The sequence below is a fragment of the Schistocerca nitens genome, chromosome 2 (genome assembly GCF_023898315.1).
Source record: "Schistocerca nitens isolate TAMUIC-IGC-003100 chromosome 2, iqSchNite1.1, whole genome shotgun sequence".
In the NCBI taxonomy this organism is placed as follows: Eukaryota; Metazoa; Arthropoda; class Insecta; order Orthoptera; family Acrididae; genus Schistocerca; species Schistocerca nitens.
Genome location: NC_064615.1, coordinates 1,091,073,246 through 1,091,091,566, shown reverse-complemented (window position 1 = coordinate 1,091,091,566; position 18,321 = coordinate 1,091,073,246).

The following is an 18,321-nucleotide window of genomic DNA, read 5'->3' as shown; positions in this document are numbered from 1 at the left end:
GTCGTGCATTATCCTGCTGAAATTTAGGTTTTCGCAGGGACGGAATGAAGGGTGGAGCCACGGGTCGTAACACATCTGGAATGTAACGTCCACTGTTCAAAGTGCCGTCAATGCGAACAAGAGGTGACAGAGACGTGTAACCAATGGCACCCCATACCATCACGCCGGGTGATACGCCAGTATAGCGATGACGAAGACACGCTTTCAATGTGCGGTCACCGCGATGTTGCCAAACATGGATGTGACCAACATGATGCTGTAAACAGAACCCGGATTCATCCGAAAAAATGGCGTTTCGGTATTCGTGCGCACAGGTTGGGTACACCATCGCAGGCGCTCCTGTCTCTGATGCAGCGTCAAGGGTAACCGCACCCACGGTCTCCGAGTTGATAGTCCATGCTGCTGCAAACGTCGTCGAACTGTTCGTGCAGATGGTTGTTGTCTTCCAAACCTCCCCATTTGTTGACTCAGGGATCGAGACGTGGCTGCACGATCCGTTACAGCCATGCGGATAAGATGCCTGTCATCTCGACTGCTAGTGATACGAGGCCGTTGGGATCCAGCACGGCGTTCCGTATTACCCTCCTGAACCCTCCGATTCCAAATTCTGCTAACAGTCATTGGGTCTCGACCAACGCGACCAGCAATGTCGCGATACGGTAAACCGCAATCGTGATAGGCTACAATCCGACCTTTACCAAAGTCGGTAACGTAGTGGTACGCATTTCTCCTCCTTACACGAGGCATCACAACAACTTTTCACCAGGCAACGCCGGTCAACTGCTGTTTGTGTATGAGAAATCGGTTGGGAGCTTTCCTCACGTCAGCACGTTGTAGGTGTCGCCACCGGCGCCGACCTTGTGTGAATGATCTGAGAAGCTAATCATTTGCATATCACAGCATCTTCTTCCTGTCGGTTAAATTTCGCGTCTGTAGCACGTCATCTTCGTGGTGTAGCAATTTTAATGGCCAGTAGTGTATAACAATGGTGGTAGTGTTACGTACACAAGGTATAAAAGGGCAGTGCGTGGGCGGAGTTGTCATCGGTACTAAGGCGATTCATGTGAAAAGATTTACGACATCATTATGGCCGCAGACAGCAATTGGCAGACTGTGAACGCAGAATGGTGCTTGGAGCTAGACGCATGGGACGTTCAATTTTGGAAATCGTTAGGGAATTTAATCATCCGAGATCGACAGTGTCAGGAGTGTGCCGAGAATACCAGATTTCAGGCATTATTTCTCACCAAGGACAACGCAGTGGCCGACGGCCTTCAGTTAACGACCGAGAGCAACGTGGAGTTGCGTGGAGTTGTCAGTGCTAACAAACAAGCAACACTGCGTGATATAATCGCAGAAATCAGTAAGGGGCGTATGACGAACGTATCTGTTAACGTAGTGCGGCGGAATTTGTCGTTGATGGGCTATGGAAGCAGACGACCGACGCGAGTGCCTGTGGAAACAGCATGACATTGCATGCAGCACCGCTCCTGGGCTCGCGACCCTATCGGTTGCATCCTAGACGACTGCAAACCGTGGCCTGATCAGAACAGCTCCGATATCAGTTGGTAACAGCTGATGATAGGATTCGAGTGTGACATAGATCCCACGAAACCATTGGCCCAAGTTGTCAACAAGGCACTGTACAAGCTGGTGATGGCCTCATAATGGTGTGGGCTGAGTTTACATTGAATTAGATGGGCTCTCTAGTCCAAGTGATCCGTTCATTGAGGGTAATTGATTATGGTTGCGAGGTGCCGGGGCTAGTAGTGTATTTATCACTAAATTCTACTAGAATCCACATGTGTAAATCATGCCCTAAGCCCCCCCTATTCTAACTCCGACTTTTGCTGTTGCACAAGGATAAAAAAAATACGCGAACTGACTCTAATCAACCCTGCTAGTGGAGTAGAAGAGAGTTTGGCACCTGCAATAATTTAATTTGATAAATAAGTTAAATAAACAAAGGTTTCATTAGCATAGTGAGGAATGATAGGGTTGCTCTATTGATTAACAGAAAGAAAGTTCTGTCCAAAATAACAATATGATTTATTAAGATTAAACGCAGAATAGTAAAAGAGACACAGGAAATATAAAACATCAAATTGGCTAAAATTGGAGATTCATACAAACACAGTAAAGGTGAAGTTGTCCCTAACTTAGATCGTGAGGTTTAAGACGAAGTGGTATGTGGAGCCAATTCCTTTCCACTCAAATCTCAAGAGAGACACACAGCTAACCCAATAGTAATTGCTGCTACTCGAAACTGAACAAAGTTAGAAAAGGATGAACAGGCGCGCTCTGCTGAGCTCTGATTATCACCTAGGAAAATCCCTATCTGCCGGTGCTGCGGACGTACATTACCAACAGTCTTCTTATCTCCCAGAACACGATCTGGCGTACCGCAGGCGAGGGCTGGTTGCTCCAACGTCCTCGACCGAAAGGCGACTGCCGACTACCCAGAGCACCCGTACAGGCCGAACACCGAACATTCCCGCCCCCACGACAGTGGCCGTGGTTACGTTCCAATCAGCAACTCGAAAACCGGCGGAAATTCCACTCCATTGCCGGAGCACTACCATTCCACCAATGGAGATTCTTGGCGCCAATTTCTGTGCTGATTTTGCAGAAAGTGCGGGAATTTTCCCGCCACAACTGCGTGGGTACACAAGTCATTCCCACGCCTCGCTGGTAGCCCGCCAGAAAGTGTTTTCGCAAAGTTTCTCTGAAGTAACGGAACCTCTAGCCCAGCCGCTACTTCACACCCCAGCGGGCGTGTCTCTTGACAATGTCGGCGTCTGAAAAGCATTCACTCGACTGCCTCACACACGTCGGCTTAACTCTCTCCAGTTCCACAGAGCCCGCCTGTCACCGGCCCACCCGGGTGACGAGAGACGCTGCGTGGGAAGTACGCGTGTTAAGGAAAAGCAACCCTCCACCGCATGCAACTAGAGAGGAGAATCGTAAGATAGAAATATGAGAGGGGGCTCATGCCACCTCTCATTGCCCCTACGCCATTTTAGATTGTAATTGGTGAGCGGTTGGCTCACTTAGGAGCAAGGTAGTGAGTCAACCGCCCAAGAACAATCTTACAAAGTGACTCCACATACCGCACTCTATAAAAAAGATCATTGCAACTGAAAAATGCAACTCATAGAGGGAGGATTATTTATGATGTAGCCAACTTCACCTTCTTAATATGGAACACTAACACTCACATCACACATCCATACCCAGGGAGCCCCTTCCAAACACCGATTCACGCAGACATTCACGCTCTAAACATGGCCCGGGCATCTGAGCCAAATATGGAGCAGTTTATTCTTTACAATCAGAGTTGGAGTGCTCCGCAATTAAATGCCCAAGATGTTACAACAATTTTAATCATTAAACTAACCTGACCTCACTCACACATGATAATATTTAAGTTAACAATCTCTTTGTGAGTTTTCAGAATCTAGTTACAACCTCCGATTCATTCTGTCTCCCTGCAGCAAGAATAACCTTTACAAAATGTTCCCTGAACTGATGGTCCATTCACAATGACAGTGGTGGTATCTGCTTCAGTTTATGGGGACTTCAGGCACACTGTTAGCATACACACAACAATAAACACAAAATACAAAAAAAACATGATGTGGAGAACAATACAGTAATCTGTAATAAGAATTACAGTGTAAAACACAAACGCATACAAGGTATAACATACATTACAGAAACAACATAAGAGAAAGAAATTTAAGAAAAACAAAAAAAACAAGGTTCATGGGGCATCAAATTGTGCGTGCACATTGCACAAAGTTCACGACTGTGCTGAGAATGAGGCACTAAATCACATTGTTAGAAATATCCGTGGCACTTCACTGATTCCACTGTACTGACATCACATAAGGCTAAACGTCGGTTGTAGTTGCTACGTTGTGGCAACAGCAATAGGGAGTTCTGGAGTGTCTGCAGTACGCTGTTGAGATTGTAGTCAGACCCACGCATATGATCACGGCCGTATGGTAGGAAGACACAGTGATAGGCTCTCCTCACGTCGATTAATTGTCTCTGAGGTCTACTCGTTGGGATACATCACTAGTCTAGGTCTCTTCTCTCGCTGGACAGAACTTTATGTTTCCCAATATTGCAGTTCGACGAGGGATGATGGCACGTGGAGTGACTCCACAAGTGTGTGAGGTCATCCATACAGGATCGAACTAGGAGCGACTATTGTTAAAAACTGCTCTCTAATAGAGAGGAGAAGTAAGACATGAGACCATACATTTGTTAGTGTGGCACGATACTGCTTTGTGTATGCAGATCGGCCAATGCTAGTGAGTTGTAAAAACCCAAACAGGTGAGTATAGAGCGTCCCTTTCTGTCCTGAGGCACATGAGGCGCAGGTTCTGACACGATATGTGATGTTCTTCGTGTACTCACGACAACGTGGTCTGCCGCAGGGAATCCCTCCAAGCGGCTGCCGCGTCCGGAGAGCTAGCAGGCTGTCGCGTGTCAGGGTCAACGGCCAGCCCCACTTTCGCTTGTGGCGGGGCGAGGGTCCCGTGTAATCCCTCAGGTAAGCAGCCGGGTGACTGTCAGCGTGTAGGACGGGACGCTCGCCCTCTAGCAGGTAGCCGAAGACCTCTTGTTTTTGCGCTGGCTGGCCTCTGCATTGCCACGTTCCTCGTCATCTGTACAATTCTTACAAAAGTCTTATGCCTAACTTTTTCCCATGACCTTCTATGTTATAATAAATTTACCTAATGAAACATTGATGGTCTGTCATTTCAGACACTCTTATTTTACTTTTATAGTTATTAATCTATGGCAATCATTATAACATCTAATCTAGACATGGAAATAATTTATTTTGATATACGTGTAGAGACCGATCTCAGTAAGTACATGGTGTGTGATAACTGATGCTTTGTAATGGATGAACAACTAAATGTGCGGGCCCGCACTAATATTACTATTAATTATATAGATCGACAGTAGACATGCTTCAAGAATTAACTACCATATCCCAACGATCTACATTCTACGTCTTTTAATTAAATTATGTTGTTATGCAGGTCTAAGTTTTACTGTGCTATAAAGAACATGCAACTACGCTACTTTCGCTCGCCCGTCGTCCCTCCATCTCGGGTTTGTGGTTTGGTGACCTGAAAAATAGCAACTCAACAGGCGCGCGCCACACTTGTGGTAGAAAACCCCCACAATATTAATCTAGTTATTGCTAAATCCTACAGTTTAACTTATCCTAGTATCGTACTTTCCCTTTTATTTATTTATTTATTTATTTATTTATTTTATTTTATTTATTTATTTATTTATTTATTTTTTTTTTTATTTACCTTATACAATACCCTTACATAGTTCCTGTTACGCTGAGATGTCTTGCTGCTCGCCGCTATTGACGACAGTGATGTGCGCGCCGTACGACATGACCTCCGAGTTTTCATTACGCCTCACTGAAACTCCAGAGACTGGGTTAGCCATGGCTATACACGACAATAAATTTATAGTTGCAACTTCCTTCTCTATGTGATGCGGTTTTCGCGATCAAAGCACACCTTTCCAGAAGCAATGTAATATGACCAAGCCAGGACTGGTTCCTGTTGAGGATTCCGTCGCCCAACACACGCCAGCTACAGAGTATGTCACGAATCTCCAAGTATAATTCCTTGGTTATTCATCTGTGACAGTCACGAGCAGCACTCTAAATCCCCAACCAGCACATTGGCATGGTAGGCTTTATGCTCGCATTTCTCTCGTCTAGGGCACCATTGGAGTCAAACGCTCACAGGATCACCCCGACTTGCAAGACAACGATGCTGGCGCAGCTCTGCAAAAAAAACTATACTGCCCATATTCATCCTCGAAATCACGCAATATACCACAATCTTGCAGTGCACTGACGCGTGCCTGCAAGCATTGGTATGAACGACTCACGAACTGGTTGTGGCCGCTATGGAGCGTATCACGACTTCTCAGAACGCTTCTAAGAGCACGTTCTTGTATGCGCCCGTTTGTGCGACATCTCGTCACTCATCATTATCCCTCAACATGGACACCAGATAGGAAGGGTGCGAGGTGCCGGGGCTAGTAGTGTATTTATCACTAAATTCTACTAGAATCCACATGTGTAAATCATGCTCTAAGCCCCCCCTATTCTAACTCCGACTTTTGCTGTTGCACAAGGATAAAAAAAATACGCGAACTGACTCTAATCAACCCTGCTAGTGGAGTAGAAGAGAGTTTGGCACCTGCAATAATTTAATTTGATACATAAGTTAAATAAACAAAGGTTTCATTAGCATAGTGAGGAATGATAGGGTTGCTCTATCGATTAACAGAATGAAAGTTCTGTTCAAAATAACAATATGATTTATTAAGATTAAACACAGAATAGTAAAAGAAACACAGGAAATTTATAAATCATCAAATTGGCTAAAATTGGAGATTCATACAAACACTATAAAGGTGAAGTTGTCCCTAACTTAGATCCTGAGGTTTAAGACGAAGTGGTATGTGGAGCCAATTCCTTTCCACTCAAATCTCAAGAGAGACACACAGCTAACCCAATAGTAATTGCTGTTACTCGAAACTGAACACAGTTAGAAAAGGATGAACAGGCGCGCTCTGCTGAGCTCTGATTATCACCTAGGAAAAATCCCTATCTGCCGGTGCTGCGGACGTACATTACCAACAGTCTTCTTATCTCCCAGAACACGATCTGGCGTACCGCAGGCGAGGGCTGGCTGTTTCGCCGTCCTCGACCGAAAAGCGACTGCCGACTACCCAGAGCACCCGCACAGGCCGAACACCGAACATTCCCGCCCCCACGACAGTGGCCGTGGTTACGTTCCAATCAGCAACTCGAAAACCGGCGGAAATTCCACTCCATTGCCGGAGCACTACCATTCCACCAATGGAGATTCTTGGCGCCAATTTCTGTGCTGATTTTGCAGAAAGTGCGGGAATTTTCCCGCCACAACTGCGTGGGTACACAAGTCATTCCCACGCCTCGCTGGTAGCCCGCCAGAAAGTGTTTTCGCAAGGTTTCTCTGAAGTAACGGAACCTCTAGCCCAGCCGCTACTTCACACCCCAGCGGGCGTGTCTCTTGACAATGTCGGCGTCTGAAAAGCATTCACTCGACTGCCTCACACACGTCGGCTTAACTCTCTCCTGTTCCACAGAGCCCGCCTGTCACCGGCCCACCCGGGTGACGAGAGACGCCGCGTGGGAAGTACGCGTGTTAAGGAAAAGCAACCCTCCACCGCATGCAACTAGAGAGGAGAATCGTAAGATAGAAATATGAGAGGGGGCTCATGCCACCTCTCATTGCCCCTACGCCATTTTAGATTGTAATTGGTGAGCGGTTGGCTCACTTAGGAGCAAGGTAGTGAGTCAATCGCCCAAGAACAATCTTACAAAGTGACTCCACATACCGCACTCTATAAAAAAGATCATTGCAACTGAAAAATGCAACTCATAGAGGGAGGATTATTTATGATGTAGCCAACTTCACCTTCTTAATATGGAACACTAACACTCACATCACACATCCATACCCAGGGAGCCCCTTCCAAACACCGATTCACGCAGACATTCACGCTCTAAACATGGCCCGGGCATCTGAGCCAAATATGGAGCAGTTTATTCTTTACAATCAGAGTTGGAGTGCTCCGCAATTAAATGCCCAAGATGTTACAACAATTTTAATCATTAAACTAACCTGACCTCACTCACACATGATAATATTTAAGTTAACAATCTCTTTGTGAGTTTTCAGAATCTAGTTACAACCTCCGATTCATTCTGTCTCCCTGCAGCAAGAATAACCTTTACAAAATGTTCCCTGAACTGATGGTCCATTCACAATGACAGTGGTGGTATCTGCTTCAGTTTATGGGGACTTCAGGCACACTGTTAGCATACACACAACAATAAACACAAAATACAAAAAAAACATGATGTGGAGAACAATACAGTAATCTGTAATAAGAATTACAGTGTAAAACACAAACGCATACAAGGTATAACATACATTACAGAAACAACATAAGAGAAAGAAATTTAAGAAAAACAAAAAAAACAAGGTTCATGGGGCATCAAATTGTGCGTGCACATTGCACAAAGTTCACGACTGTGCTGAGAATGAGGCACTAAATCACATTGTTAGAAATATCCGTGGCACTTCACTGATTCCACTGTACTGACATCACATAAGGCTAAACGTCGGTTGTAGTTGCTACGTTGTGGCAACAGCAATAGGGAGTTCTGGAGTGTCTGCAGTACGCTGTTGAGATTGTAGTCAGACCCACGCATATGATCACGGCCGTATGGTAGGAAGACACAGTGATAGGCTCTCCTCACGTCGATTAATTGTCTCTGAGGTCTACTCGTTGGGATACATCACTAGTCTAGGTCTCTTCTCTCGCTGGACAGAACTTTATGTTTCCCAATATTGCAGTTCGACGAGGGATGATGGCACGTGGAGTGACTCCACAAGTGTGTGAGGTCATCCATACAGGATCGAACTAGGAGCGACTATTGTTAAAAACTGCTCTCTAATAGAGAGGAGAAGTAAGACATGAGACCATACATTTGTTAGTGTGGCACGATACTGCTTTGTGTATGCAGATCGGCCAATGCTAGTGAGTTGTAAAAACCCAAACAGGTGAGTATAGAGCGTCCCTTTCTGTCCTGAGGCACATGAGGCGCAGGTTCTGACACGATATGTGATGTTCTTCGTGTACTCACGACAACGTGGTCTGCCGCAGGGAATCCCTCCAAGCGGCTGCCGCGTCCGGAGAGCTAGCAGGCTGTCGCGTGTCAGGGTCAACGGCCAGCCCCACTTTCGCTTGTGGCGGGGCGAGGGTCCCGTGTAATCCCTCAGGTAGGCAGCCGGGTGACTGTCAGCGTGTAGGACGGGACGCTCGCCCTCTAGCAGGTAGCCGAAGACCTCTTGTTTTTGCGCTGGCTGGCCTCTGCATTGCCACGTTCCTCGTCATCTGTACAATTCTTACAAAAGTCTTATGCCTAACTTTTTCCCATGACCTTCTATGTTATAATAAATTTACATAATGAAACATTGATGGTCTGTCATTTCAGACACTCTTATTTTACTTTTATAGTTATTAATCTATGGCAATCATTATAACATCTAATCTAGACATGGAAATAATTTATTTTGATATATGTGTAGAGACCGATCTCAGTATGTACATGGTGTGTGATAACTGATGCTTTGTAATGGATGAACAACTAAATGTGCGGGCCCGCACTAATATTACTATTAATTATATAGATCGACAGTAGACATGCTTCAAGAATTAACTACCATATCCCAACGATCTACATTCTACGTCTTTTAATTAAATTATGTTGTTATGCAGGTCTAAGTTTTACTGTGCTATAAAGAACATGCAACTACGCTACTTTCGCTCGCCCGTCGTCCCTCCATCTCGGGTTTGTGGTTTGGTGACCTGAAAAATAGCAACTCAACAGGCGCGCGCCACACTTGTGGTAGAAAACCCCCACAATATTAATCTAGTTATTGCTAAATCCTACAGTTTAACTTATCCTAGTATCGTACTTTCCCTTTTATTTATTTATTTATTTATTTATTTATTTTATTTTATTTATTTATTTATTTATTTATTTTTTTTTTTTTTATTTACCTTATACAATACCCTTACATAGTTCCTGTTACGCTGAGATGTCTTGCTGCTCGCCGCTATTGACGACAGTGATGTGCGCGCCGTACGACATGACCTCCGAGTTTTCATTACGCCTCACTGAAACTCCAGAGACTGGGTTAGCCATGGCTATACACGACAATAAATTTATAGTTGCAACTTCCTTCTCTATGTGAAGCGGTTTTCGCGATCGAAGTACACCTTTCCAGAAGCAATGTAATATGACCAAGCCAGGACTGGTTCCTGTTGAGGATTCAGACACCCAACACACGCCAGCTACACAGTATGTCACGAATATCCAAGTACAATTCCTTGGTGATTCATCTGTGACAAAAACGAGCAGCACGCTAAATCCCCAACTAGCACATTAGCATGGTAGGCTTTTATGCCCTCATTTCTCTCGTCTAGGGCACCATTAGAGTCAAATGCTCACAGGTTCACCCCGACTTGCAAGACAACGATACTGGCGCAGCTCTGCAAAAACTATACTGCCCATATTCACCCTCGAAATCCCGCAATATACCACAATCGTGCAGTGCACTGACGCGTGCCTGCAAGCATTGGTATGAACGTCTCACGAACTGGTTGTGGCCGCTATGGAGCGTATCACGACCTCTCAGAACGCTTCTAAGAGCACGTTCTTGTATGCGCCCGTTTGTGCGACGTCTCGTCACTCATCCTTATCCCTTAACATGGACACCAGATAGGAAAGGACAAAAACATTGCTCATGAAAAGGTAGTGTCTCCTACTCCATCGACATTGGAGATCGCAAACATAAACAAAAAGAGGATAGCAGCAGTAAATTCTTATGCAAGACAACGCAGCGTGTTAATACTTTAGCAATCTTAATCTATTAATGTAACGATTATTGTTCCCCGAACAAAGGTTCATATATTTGCCTATTCTACTATGTACATTTCTTACACTACTACTATTCTACGAACTCCTTTATGTGAGATATGTGGTGGAGTCCTATGGACTTCTTTCCTTTCAGCGTCTCCAATTCATAAGCATTGTGGTGAGCTGCTCTCCTTATACGGTACGGGCCGTTGTAAACAGAATAGAATTTTTGGCATTTCATTTTTTGTTTGTTCGAAAGTCGGAAAGACTTAACGAGCACCTTTTGTCCAATTTGGAAGTGTCGTAGACGAGCTCCCCTGTCGGCACGTCTCTTCCTGACCTCTGCTGCAGCCCGTATCCTCTTGAGAGCCAAATCCACTATGGCTTGGTGCTGCGTTCGCGCCCTTGGTGGGAAGTTTACGACCTTGGTTATCAAGTCCTTAGGAATCCGGTTTTTCAGTACTGTAATGGGTGCCAATCTTGTTATCCCATGGGGTGCCTCATTGATCACCTCCTGGAAGTCTTTAAGGAAAACGTCCCATGTCGTGTGCTGTTTGTTACAGTACAACCGGCACAAGTTTCCGAGTTCTTTAATAACCCGTTCTGCAGCATTCGAGCTCGGATGGTGTGAAGATATAAAAATGGGATCAATTTTACATCGACGCAACGTCTCCTTCCATGTTTTTGACTTAAACTGTGGCCCGTTATCAGAAATGATTCTACTCACATGACCAACCTGTGGTAGGAAATCCCGGATTAGGGCTCGTGATACAGTTCGTCCTGTCGCCCTCTTCAGTGGCGTAAAGGTAACGTATTTGGACGTTAGTTCAACAAACACTAATACGTAAGTATATCCTCTTCTTGTTCTTGGCAAAGGTCCCATTAAATCTGTTGCTGCTAATTGTCTTAATTTGGTCGGTACGATTGGGTATAATGGTGCCTGCATGCTCACAGTGGTGTGCTTAGCCTTTTGGCAGTCTTTACACACCGACAGTACCCTCCGAATTCGACGCTCCATGTTTCGAAAGTAACACATGGTCCTTAGTTTGAGATTGCACTTGCGTGGTCCGAAGTGTCCATAGCTGAGGTGAGTATGCCATATAACCTTGTTTATTAGGTGTTCAGGGATGCATACCCCCCATTCAGTGTCATTGGTATAATTTCGGTGGAAAATTATGCCTTTCCGCAAGAGGTAGAACTGCCTGATGGTGGCGTGTCTTCTGTCTATCCATTTCTGTTTCAATAACACTAGGGCAGGGTCCTTGTCTTGCTCCTCCTTGATGTCCTGCATACTACAGGTAATAAAATTTTCAAAGGCTACTTTCTGCATATAGTAAAGGCAGTAGTGATTTTCCTCCAGATCTTCTTCCATGTTGTGCTCAAATCCGATCGGTGACCGTGATAAGGCGTCTGCAATGATGTTCTGACTGCCGGGGATATATTCTATCGAAAAATTGTACTGCTGTAGATACGATGCCCACCTAATGAGCCGCCTGTGATTAAGCTTTGCAGTCATCAAGAACTCGAGTGCCTTGTGGTCTGTGTAGACCCTCGTCTTGCGACCAAACAGAAGGTATCTGAATTTTTCAAACGCCCATACAATAGCCAGCGCCTCTAACTCGGTTACTGAGTAATTCCTCTCACTCTTGGCTAGTACTCTGCTACCAAACGCGATTGTCTTCCACACCCTGTTTCCTTCACGTACATAGTCTTGGAACACCATGACACCCAGACCGGAGTATGAACTGTCCGTTACTATGCAAAGCTCTTCAGCTAAATTAGGGTGTGATAGGATGGGTGCTTGTAATAATGCGAATTTTAATGTTTTCCATTCGGATTCGGCCGCCTCATCCCATTCCCAAGGAATCTTCTTTCCTGTAAGTTGATGCAACCGAGGACTGCTCTGAGTTTTGACATGTATAAAGCGGTTGTAAAAATTTATGATCCCCAAGAACCCCCTTAACTGCTTCTTTGTCGTAGGAATGGGAAACTTTTCAATCGCTTCGATCTTTTCGGGATTTGGCGCAATGCCCTCACCCGTGATGATATGTCCTAGAAATTTCACAGAGGACGTCCCAAAATTCGATTTTTCGATATTGATAGTCACACCGTATTCCTTGAATGTCGCTAGGAGTTCACCGAGGACCGCATTGTGCTCTCCCCAAGATTTCTCCGCGATCAGCAAATCGTCCACATAGCTGGTGACATGACGTTTCAAATTATCGCTTAGTATGCCGTCCAGCCCCCGAATGAATGCGGCAGATGAAACGTTCAAACCAAATGGTAGACGACGAAACCGGTAACATCTTCCAAATGCTAAAAAGGCTGTGTACTGTCTGCAATTTGGATGGAGCTCGATCTGCCAGAAACTCGATTTTAGATCAACTGATGAGAAGATTGATATTCCATGGAAGTTTTGTAAGAGTTCCTCTAATCGTTCCGGTCTGTCTGTTTCGGGTTCTATTATGGTATTAATTTGTCGCGAGTCCAAGACTAAACGAATACTACCATCTGCCTTCTCGACTACTCTTAACGGGTTATTATAGGCTGAAGCCGTAGGTTCTATTATTCCTTCACTCAGCATTCGCGTAATTTCAGCTGCTACTTTCTGTCGATATGCCAAGGGGATTGGATAGGGTGGCACACGAAACTGGTTGTGCGGACGTACACGAAATTCATATTGGAAGTTCTTTATTGATCCTGTCTTGGGAAGGAAGACCTCCGCATGTTCTACTAGTAATTTATGAAGTTCTTTGCGGTGTTCGCCCCTTATATTCTTTATTGCTTCCACTTTTTCTCCTATTTTCTCCTTTATTTCTCCCATTATTCCGACTTCATTCTCATCCGTGTCCTCTCCCCTATCCGCAACGTCGTCCTGTTCTTCCTTTCTGTCTTTCAGACACGCATAGTTTATCCGAACACAGTTAGACGGTAGTTGAGCTGGGATCAGCTGATCGTCGAACTTAATGTGGACGGGATTCCCTTTCCTCAAAACCACTTCACCTCGTCCTAGATCAACTATCGCTTCATGTTCATTTAGGAAGTCCGTTCCTATTATCATGTCGATCGCCAGATTTGGCACGATCCAGAAGTTAGACTCTATTTTGTGTCCTTGGCAGGAGAATTCCAGTCTTGTTTGTTGGGTGACCTCCGTACATTTACCCGCTAATGCCCCTTTTATTTTGGTTTTCTTAACCGATAGGACAGGCCAGTCCATCTCCTGAGAGCACCTCTTGTATGCTGCCTCAGATATTGCTGTTATGTAGCTTCCACTATCTATTATCGCATTCAGACTCTTTTCAGCTATTGCTACTGTGATAAGAGGCTGCCGATCATGTCGAGGAGTTGCTTTATGTTCCTCGAGCAGGATTTCTGATAAATCTTCGTAATGTATCATCCGTAGTTGGCCAGGTCCGAGATTACGTGCGAAATTCCGGCGGCCTGTGTTCGCACTAGTCTGGCGTCAATCCCTAGTTAGGCTCCCCCTCCTCTGACGTGCATTAGGATTTGCGGGTCTGGTTTCAATCTCCTGGTTCCACCGTTGTCCTTGGTTTCGCTCTCTCCAATTACGGTCGCTTTGCCGTTCGTTATTCCTTCTATCCCAGATTCCTTGTCTAGATTGACCCTGCTCCCTGACGTTCTGGTTTCCGTGTCTTTGGTTTCCATAACCTTGAATAGCGTAACCTTGACTTCCGTAACCCTGGTTTCCTAACTGACCAGTGCGATTATGCAATCTGCTGTCGTCTTCTGTTCCTGGCCGGTGGTATTTGTTACTTTGCCCCTTCTTCCTGTCCTTTGCGTCTTGTTTATCAAAGACTACTTCGAGTTCGCGCAATAGAATCTTGAATGCTTCTATGTCAGCTCCACACTTGCCGACAAGTGTCTGTTGGTACCTAACTGGCAATTTGGAAAAGCAAAATTTAATGATTTCTCCGTTACTATATGGACTATCTAAAAATTGATTCTTCTTGAGTAAATCATCAAGAAATTTGGTTGCGCTCCTATGCCCGGACACTTCCAGTTCAGGACAAAATATTATTTCCTCTTTAATCCTATCTTGCGTTTCCTTTGACCAGTAGGTTCGCAGGAATGCACCAACAAATTCCTGATAAGTCCGACACGTCACTGCCATGCCCCGCATCTTTTCCGCGGCTTGGCCTTCGATGTGTCCACACATGAATTCTAATTTTGCCTGGGTTGGCCATGATGCCGGTAATGAATTTGTAAACTGCATCACCCAGCTCTTCGGATGCATCGACCCTCCATTATCTTTGAACTTCTGGAATTTGAGTATCGACAGGAAGTGATTGTGATCAAAATCCTGTCTGATCCTCGCACTGGTGTTGTCACTCTTTTCCGATACTTGCACGTCTGCTGAGTGTCCTGTTCTATCTTGCTGATAACTGTGATGTGCAACCTCTGTATCACAGTGGAAGTGGCACTCAGAATTCACTCTCCTAAGTGGGCTATAATTATTGGAGCTATTACTTGCTGTTTCTGCGTGTGCATTGTTAGTTCCGCACTCTGTCACTGGGCTAGAGCACGGCGGGCTTTTCCTCGGAGACACAATTCTGTGTACTCCATCGCGGGTATCCGAACGCGCAGTGCTCGTGTGCCCGTTTTGCTCTAGTTTTGCTATCCGACTCTCTACTTCTTCCATTCGTTTCGTGGAGTTCGCAACCGCGATATTACCTTGAGTTTTTAAGAATGCTAGGGATTTTGAGTGGGATTGTGTTGTACGTCGCAAGCGCCCTGCGAGTTTAGAAGTTGCTTCCGCGACTTTCATTGCCCCTGTTGCTGCAGTTTTGGCAAGGCCTGCTACTTTTTGTGCTACCGTTGACATTTGTTTTGCTTCTCCACATTCTTTCTTTATTGTTAATAATTCCCCACGAATTTCCCCTATATGCGAAATTATTGCCTCCGTGTCCTTCTTACGCTGTTCGTCAGCTTCTTCCTTCTCCTTCTTACGTTGTTTGTCAGCTTCTTCCTGCTTCTTACGCTGTTCGTCAGCTTCTTCTTTCATTGATCGTAGGAAGCTCAGTATTGGGTTTACGTCATCTTCTTGATCCTCTTCAAACATGGGCGATGTAACTCTGGACACCTGGGCGCTAGAGCTCTGACGTGACCGAGCTGGCCTCTGTCTGCACTCGTTCGTTTGACTATAAACTTCTGCTACCGTCTCGACCTGTGTGCCTGTCTCTGTTTCATCCTCTACTTCACTATCATAATCACGGCCGCAACGCTGCTCTGAGATCGCGTCCAAATCACCTTCCTCATCAATGCCCCTGGCGTCCTGTCCTGCTAAAAATGTGCCCATCTCATCTCCGAACCTATTCCCGTCAGTAAACTGCCCCTTATCCATTATGCTATCCTCTTTTGTTTTAGCTTCGCCCGATAATAGTCGTGCCTTACTTCTCGTTATCATTCATAAAAACAAATTCATCTAAAATGCACAATAAAATTAATCTACTCCATATATTTTTTACACATAAACATAAAATTTCAACAACGCTGTTCCAACGCTGTAATCACAAACACAATATGATGTGGTACAGAAACCACACACAAATCCGACAAAGTGCGATGCGGTACAGACACCACATCAGCGAAACACAAAAAAAACAATGAACAAAAAATATATACACTGAAAACAAAAACTGTAGTCATGCGCCGCTACTTAAAACTAAACGCGGAACTACCAAAACAAAAAAAACTTGGGTATTAATCATTAAAAAAATAGAGAGAAAAAAAATTGAATGTTCCTACTAAGAATCCTGTTTGTTTATCAGAGATTCACAGGAAAGATCCGAGGCCAAGGGTCGCCATATTATGCGAGGTGCCGGGGCTAGTAGTGTATTTATCACTAAATTCTACTAGAATCCACATGTGTAAATCATGCTCTAAGCCCCCCCTATTCTAACTCCGACTTTTGCTGTTGCACAAGGATAAAAAAAATACGCGAACTGACTCTAATCAACCCTGCTAGTGGAGTAGAAGAGAGTTTGGCACCTGCAATAATTTAATTTGATACATAAGTTAAATAAACAAAGGTTTCATTAGCATAGTGAGGAATGATAGGGTTGCTCTATCGATTAACAGAATGAAAGTTCTGTTCAAAATAACAATATGATTTATTAAGCTTAAACACAGAATAGTAAAAGAAACACAGGAAATTTATAAATCATCAAATTGGCTAAAATTGGAGATTCATACAAACACTATAAAGGTGAAGTTGTCCCTAACTTAGATCCTGAGGTTTAAGACGAAGTGGTATGTGGAGCCAATTCCTTTCCACTCAAATCTCAAGAGAGACACACAGCTAACCCAATAGTAATTGCTGTTACTCGAAACTGAACACAGTTAGAAAAGGATGAACAGGCGCGCTCTGCTGAGCTCTGATTATCACCTAGGAAAAATCCCTATCTGCCGGTGCTGCGGACGTACATTACCAACAGTCTTCTTATCTCCCAGAACACGATCTGGCGTACCGCAGGCGAGGGCTGGCTGTTTCGACGTCCTCGACCGAAAAGCGACTGCCGACTACCCAGAGCACCCGCACAGGCCGAACACCGAACATTCCCGCCCCCACGACAGTGGCCGTGGTTACGTTCCAATCAGCAACTCGAAAACCGGCGGAAATTCCACTCCATTGCCGGAGCACTACCATTCCACCAATGGAGATTCTTGGCGCCAATTTCTGTGCTGATTTTGCAGAAAGTGCGGGAATTTTCCCGCCACAACTGCGTGGGTACACAAGTCATTCCCACGCCTCGCTGGTAGCCCGCCAGAAAGTGTTTTCGCAAGGTTTCTCTGAAGTAACGGAACCTCTAGCCCAGCCGCTACTTCACACCCCAGCGGGCGTGTCTCTTGACAATGTCGGCGTCTGAAAAGCATTCACTCGACTGCCTCACACACGTCGGCTTAACTCTCTCCTGTTCCACAGAGCCCGCCTGTCACCGGCCCACCCGGGTGACGAGAGACGCCGCGTGGGAAGTACGCGTGTTAAGGAAAAGCAACCCTCCACCACATGCAACTAGAGAGGAGAATCGTAAGATAGAAATATGAGAGGGGGCTCATGCCACCTCTCAAGGGACAAAAACATTGCTCATGAAAAGGTAGTGTCTCCTACTCCATCGACATTGGAGATCGCGAACATAAACAAAAAGAGGATAGCAGCAGTAAATTCTTATGCAAGACAACGCAGCGTGTTAATACTTTAGCAATCTTAACCTATTAATGTAACGATTATTGTTCCCCGAAAAAAGGTTCATATCTTTGCCTATTCTACTATGTACATTTCTTACACTACTACTATTCTACGAACTCCTTTATGTGAGAGAAGTGGTGGAGTCCTATGGACTAGCGTCAATCCCTTCTTAGACTCCCCCTCCTCTGACGTGCATTAGGATTTGGAGGTCTAATTTCAATCTCCTGGTTCTCCTGTTGTCCTTGATTTCGCTCCCTCCAATTACGGTCGCTTTGCCGTTCGTCATTCCTCCTGTCCCAGATTGCTTGTCTGGATTGACCCTGTTCCCTGACGTTCTGGTTTCCGTGTCTCTGGTTTCCATAACCTTGAATAGCGTAACCTTGATCTCGGTAACCCTGGTTTCCTAACTGACCAGTGCGATTATGCGATCTGTTGTCGTCTTCCCTTGCTGGCCCGTGGTATTTGTTATTTTGCGCCTTCTTCCTGTCCTTTGCGTCTTGTTTATCGAAGACTACTTCGAGTTCGCGCAGTAGACTCTTGAATGCATCTATGTCAGATCCACACTTCCCGACAAGTGTCT